A 6,094-nucleotide genomic window follows, 5' to 3' on the forward strand; every position below is an offset into this window, starting at 1 on the left:
ACTTCAATACTCCAACAACACACAAAATGATAGAAAATATGGGTAGGGTCAAATTCAGGAAATATCATTGTGTCATTTTGGATTGTATGAAGATTCAAGTGGACAACAATTAGACGGATGCACCCATATTTTATTGGAAAAAGAATTGAAATGGAACACTCTTTTATGTATTTGATCACCTCAAAACAAGTAGAGAAGCATGACAAACCAAGGTTCACAGTAATTTATGCTGTCCTGAGATCATGGGTGCCAATGGTACTTCACAATTTGAAGTAGAAGACCAGTGGTGAAGTTCACAAGTATGTGAATAAAAGTACATAAAAAAAAAACAAAAGTAAAAGGCAGCATTTTGAACAGCCAAAAAACAACTTTGTACATTTTCTCACATCTCTACTTCCTCCTTTTCTTCTCTTCTTTTTTTTTCTTGTTTCCTCATTCATTTCTGGTATTTTGTGTCCTCTAATGGAAAAAGGTACGTTTTTTCAAGTATTCAAATCCCTTCATGAGTGTCTCTGCCTTCACTACCATCTTTTCTCATGCAAAATCGCAAGCATCTGCAAAAAACTTCCTATGCATCATAAACATGAGATGGTGTCATCCCAACCTTATCCACAACCTAATATGTCAAAGAAAATTGAATTTCAGATCATTGTCAAACAGATTAAGATATAAATCACTTTGTAAATTTTAATCGTTTGAAAAATAGGATATGTCTTCAAGAACTTGATGAGTCACAAAAACATAACTAATGCACTTTTCATTGGGAGCAGACATGTACTAAATATTGAACCTAAATAGAATCAGCAATATTTTGGTTTGCAAATGATTAGAAACATTTTTTGGTACAGAGGGCATTCTTTCTGCAACACAAGGATGTGCTTTCTATTGAAAAAAATAAATTATTTGCAAATACAATAGTTCAAATTTCAAAGAAGCAAGTTATATTCTAATTGAACAAACAAACAAACAAATTTCTTTTTTTATTATTGGCCTCTGTAGGTAACAAAAAAATTATGGCTAGCTTTATATAAGAACAAAAATAGGGGTGGGATTGTATACTTCAGTTCTACACCTAAGAGAACATAGAAAATGTAAAAATATATTTGGTGGAACACACATGGACTGGTATATGAGCAACAATATCCACATATTACATATAAGTCATAAAGTTAGTCCCACATAACCAACCAACTCATCCACATTCCGGCAGCTTAGAGCATCCCATTAAGGGCTTTGAAAGAAAGCAAGATTTCACGTTGATCAACAAAAAAAAAGCAGAAGCAAGATTTCACCATTAATTGTAACTTGAAAAACTCTGCTTTTTATCAATAACTCCCACCTCACACCCATCCACACACACGCAAATATACATACCAAGAAAACAAAAAAACAAAAACCACCCAAATAATAAAAGGAAACAAAAGAAAACTATTTATCAAAAGAAGAAAACAAAACAAATAAAACATACCCCTTCCCTGTTTCAATACCCTTCAAATAAAACATACCTGCTGCCTTTTCAAAGCAACCAAGGCCGCATGTAAGAGAGTCCCATGCACTCGCAATGGCATAGTTGCTTCCTGTGACAAAACATTCAGAAAAGGCAAGAGAATTTGGTTAATAACAAATAAAATAAAATTAGCAACCAAGTTCAAGTTCTTTTAAAGAAAAACACAAGTAAAGGACCGGAGTTTATGATTTCATTAGCTATTACTGTAAAGTCTTAGCTTCTGTTAAAAGATGAAATAATTTCTTAAAATGTACCAAAAGATAACATGATGTTACAAACAACTAGGTATCGATATTTGCATGTTTTCTTTGAAAGCATAATACAAGGTTTCTTTGTAATTGCAGTTACAAAAAGATTTGGAAGCTGATAATCTACCCTGCATTTTTAGCACAAAAATTGATTCTTCCATCAATGAATGGCAAATATAAGAATAGAATTTAGACGAATACCAACAATGAGCAATGACTTCCTAATTTGGCACCAAGCTAGTAATGGTAAATGGCAATGACTTCAATTTATATATACATATATATATAACAATCTAGTAGAATAAATATATCTAAAGGGAAAGTCTCTCATTCCAAACATTTGCTTGATATATCTCTTATTCCTTTATCATATATGAGATTTTTCACCATGCCTGCATACAAGTAAATCAATATATTCAATAAAAAAAACCTCATGACATGTCCATATAAAGTTTGTAGTTCTCTCCAGAGACAAGAAGCCTTATTTTAAATCAGAGCATCCATAGTACTTTTCAAGCAAATTTGTGGCATACCTTGAGAAGAGCACAAAATCTTGCAATGTGGTTTAGACAATGATTATGAATACATCCTAAAGTTTGTTTCCACAACAACAAACCTTGGAGAACAAAAAGGCAATAACAACAATAGTTAGTAGATTTGCTATTTAAACTGTCCACATATCCTTTCTATTATTTTTTTCACAATACACTGAGAAAATACAGAAAAATACACTTTTACAAGCTGAAACTAGAAAAGAGCACTACCAAAATTGATTTTAAACAGACCTTCCATCAAAGCCCTCCACCTGGCAACTGGAAACATCTTTTTGCTGAACAGGAGTAGTGATCTTGAGCTGTGTTGTAAGTAATCAGCGACGTGCCTAGCAACATCCTCTGCTGATTGACTCTTCTAGTTAAAACGCAATCATTGCAATTGTTCAAAATACTTCAGCAAATGAAAAACAATAATCCCAAACGCAACACATCCATTTGTTGGCTAAACTCCTGAATCAAGAAAAGAAAATTTTGAGCTGGGCCTATATGGAGAACAGAGTAAAGAGAGCTTAAAGACCAAACTTGTGCAGCAAAAGGGAAATAGTGAAGCCATCAAATTGAATTACTTTGCACCTCCTCAACTTTGATTGAACAGGAAAGATATTCGAACATGTTTTCCGTGAGAATATTTTCACTTTATTTAGAATTTTCAGCTGCCAAATCTTCCTTGAAAACGCCCTTTCAAAACTCCCATCATCTGAACTGACTGGTGTTTCTCTGCTTCACAAATCCATCTCCAAATGATATGCCAACTTAACATAAAAAAGGCCACTTTTAGTGAAGTGCCAAAGCAGTATGTCATGAGAAAGCCTTAGCATCGGCATGGAGGACTTTGGAAACACAAATAGCTTTGTAAGAGTAAGGCCTTGGAATCCATCTATCTTTCCAAATCTTCATAGACCTGCATTTCCAATAAGCCAACGCAGCACAACCTCCAGAAGAGACTTTGCATTCCAAATACTCCTCCAAACAATGGGTTACTACTCAAGCTAAAAGAGCTTTATTAAAAGCCCATCCCACCAACATAAACAGACAAAAAAGCAAGTTCGTACAATTTATTTCATCTCTCCTTTCTTTCCTTTTCCTTTCTTTCTCCTCTTCAAATCCCTTCTTGCAGATTACACACAGAATCTATTGCCTTGGATGACAGGGGAATTCTCAGATGTGGACGAGCATTTCTGCTTTCACTGTGATCTTTTTTGAGGCTTTCCAGAACAAACCGCCATATTCTCATGCAAAGACTTACTGCAAAATAAGGAAACAAATCCATAAGTTGATAAGATGTTTGAAGAAATATACATGAACACAAAAGATAAGATAAAGTTGATACTTGATAGAATAGCTAAGATAAATTTTGGTCTCAAAAGATAAGATTAAGGTACAGACAACTAGGACTTGATACTTGCATGTTCTACCATAATGCCATTTTTTAAAGCATTATACAAGTTTTCTTTTGTAATTTCAGAAACAAGGTGATTTGGAAGCTGATATTCTACCCTACATTGATGACAAACTCATCCCTTCATTGATGAATAGCATTTAAGGAAATACAAACTATGAGCAATGACTTCCTAACGTGGCACCAAGCTAGTAAAGTGTAATTGACTATTTTTTAAATGTCCAATGATCTAGTAGAATAAATATATCTAAAGAAAAGTCTTTCATTGTGTCTGCTAAGATGCTTTGGTCTTAGGTCAACCCCATAATCTGGAAAAGAACCCCATTTTATCAAAGACAAGAGAACCATTTGTTACTATTAGATGAACTTCCCCTTTTGTTTTCTTCTTAGACAAGAGAATCATTTCATCACCCACTTCATAACAAGTCTAAACAGAACAACATGCAAATTTAAACAAACAAACACAAAAACTCTATGCAGTGTACCAATTTCAAATAGTGTCATATATTTTTTTGAATATTTGCCTTGGATTTGAAATCTAAATAATACTCCAAGTAGGGTAGGTGGCTTCTCAACTTCCCTTTAATCAAGCCTAAATCCCTCCAACTGCAACAGATTGCCCACATGGATTTTGACGAGACTGTCAAATGTTGTCTAGCATGCATGGAGAATGGTATAAAAATGCAACATGAAATTAGATAAAATTTCCCTTCTAGCAATGGAAGTCTTGCCTGATAGTGTGCAGTTGGGAGATTTTTTCAATTGAAATCTCTAGAAAGGAATTCATTCTCAATTTTCTTGATTTATCTCTTACTCCTTCATTACATACGAGAGCTTTCACCATGACTAGACAAAAGTAAATCAATACATTAAAAACAATTTTTAAAAAAATTAAAACCACATGACAATTGTAAAACTCAAAACATAGCAACCCATTGCATTTAAAATTGTAGTTCTCTTCAAAGCCAAGAACCTTTAAGTTAAATCAGAGCGGCCAAAGTCTTTGTCAAGCATATTTCTAACATACCTTGAAAAGAAGCAGAAAATCTCGCAATGCAGTTTAGACAATGAGTATGAATACATCCTAAAGTTTGTTTCCACAACAACAAAGCCCTGGATAACAAAGAGGTAATAACAATAGTTAGTGGGTTTCACTATTTAAACTGTCCAAAAATCTTTTTCTAAATTTTGACACACAACACTAAGAAAATATAGAAAAATACACTTTTACAAGCTAAACAACAAAAAGAATGTAGTATTCAAAGCCACAACCGCATGTTTGTAGAAGAGTCAGGGTAAAGATAAAATAAAAAACAAAATGAAATTCATCCATTAAGTAGAGGTATATAGATAGAAAAGGAAAAGGAAATATATGGAAGGAAAAGAAAAGGAATGAACGTAAAAACATTGTTGTGTGTTGATACAGACAAAAAATAGCTGTAAATTAGAATTTTGAGAGCCGATGTGAAGATATAGTTGAAGACACAAGCTGATCAATTTGAGTTGACCAGACCTTAGTAGCAGGAGATTCCTAATTCGGTGACGTTTTTTACTAAGAAACGCAATTCCATGCTCCTGAGTAGGAAACCTATAAGAAACTCGCTCCCAATTGAGATAGAACCTCTCAAACTTACAAATCTTAAAGAAATAAAATTATAGTACTTTCTATTTACATAATATTTATTTATACTTAACAAAGACAATATGTAGTTGACATCAATCTTTAACAAAAATTCATATTTTAACAAATATATTACAAGTAGAAAAATATAGTTTTGGAATATAGTTATATATTCACTTTTTAATATATAAAATATATACACAGTCCAATCTGCTGAATGAGTCTAGTTTGAGCTGAAGTTATAGAGTTAGTTAGCAAAGTAGTTAAAAGATTAGTTAACTTTTTATCCAAAGAGGGTATAAAGCTTTTTTGTTAGGGTTGTATCAGAGGGATATATGATTGTAATGAAGGTTCCCCCCCCTTAATTCTCTCTCCTATGCTATGCTATTTTCTTTTCTCTAAAATATTCTTCTTCTGTGCTATTCCTTGCATCTTTCCATTACTGAAGCTTAGTTTGCCCTGTTTTTTCTTCTCTGATTCCTATTGGAATATTTTAGGGCTTCCACATGTGTTCAATCACTGTACTTAAAATTTTGTCATTCACAACAAATTGGAACCCTCAGTTGTGTTAAAGTTCCAAAAGGAAGAAAAAAAATGAAAAAAAGAAAAAAAAGAAAGAGAAAACCCTATGTTGTAATAAAGATATGAGATGATGCTGGTATGGAGAAACAAACAAAAAAAAAATGGTATGACAGATATTTATTTGTACCTGCAGTTGGCTACTTATACATATACATATACATAAGGAATGTATTGGATGATGGG

General features: G+C 33.0%; 1 long non-coding RNA gene across 1 annotated transcript; it reads right to left on the reverse strand.

Annotated features, from left to right (window-relative positions):
• Positions 1–389: 389 nt before the first annotated feature.
• Positions 390–2,338, reverse strand: LOC145819628 (uncharacterized). Its single transcript, XR_014360389.1, has 2 exons — positions 1,506–2,338; positions 390–554 (listed from the first exon to the last, which is right to left on the reverse strand). It is a non-coding gene; the product is annotated as an uncharacterized LOC145819628 (long non-coding RNA).
• Between the last annotated feature and the right edge of the window lie 3,756 nt (positions 2,339–6,094).

This window comes from Camellia sinensis, chromosome 2 (genome assembly GCF_055761805.1).
Source record: "Camellia sinensis isolate YWXY chromosome 2, ASM5576180v1, whole genome shotgun sequence".
NCBI classification, from domain to species: Eukaryota; Viridiplantae; Streptophyta; class Magnoliopsida; order Ericales; family Theaceae; genus Camellia; species Camellia sinensis.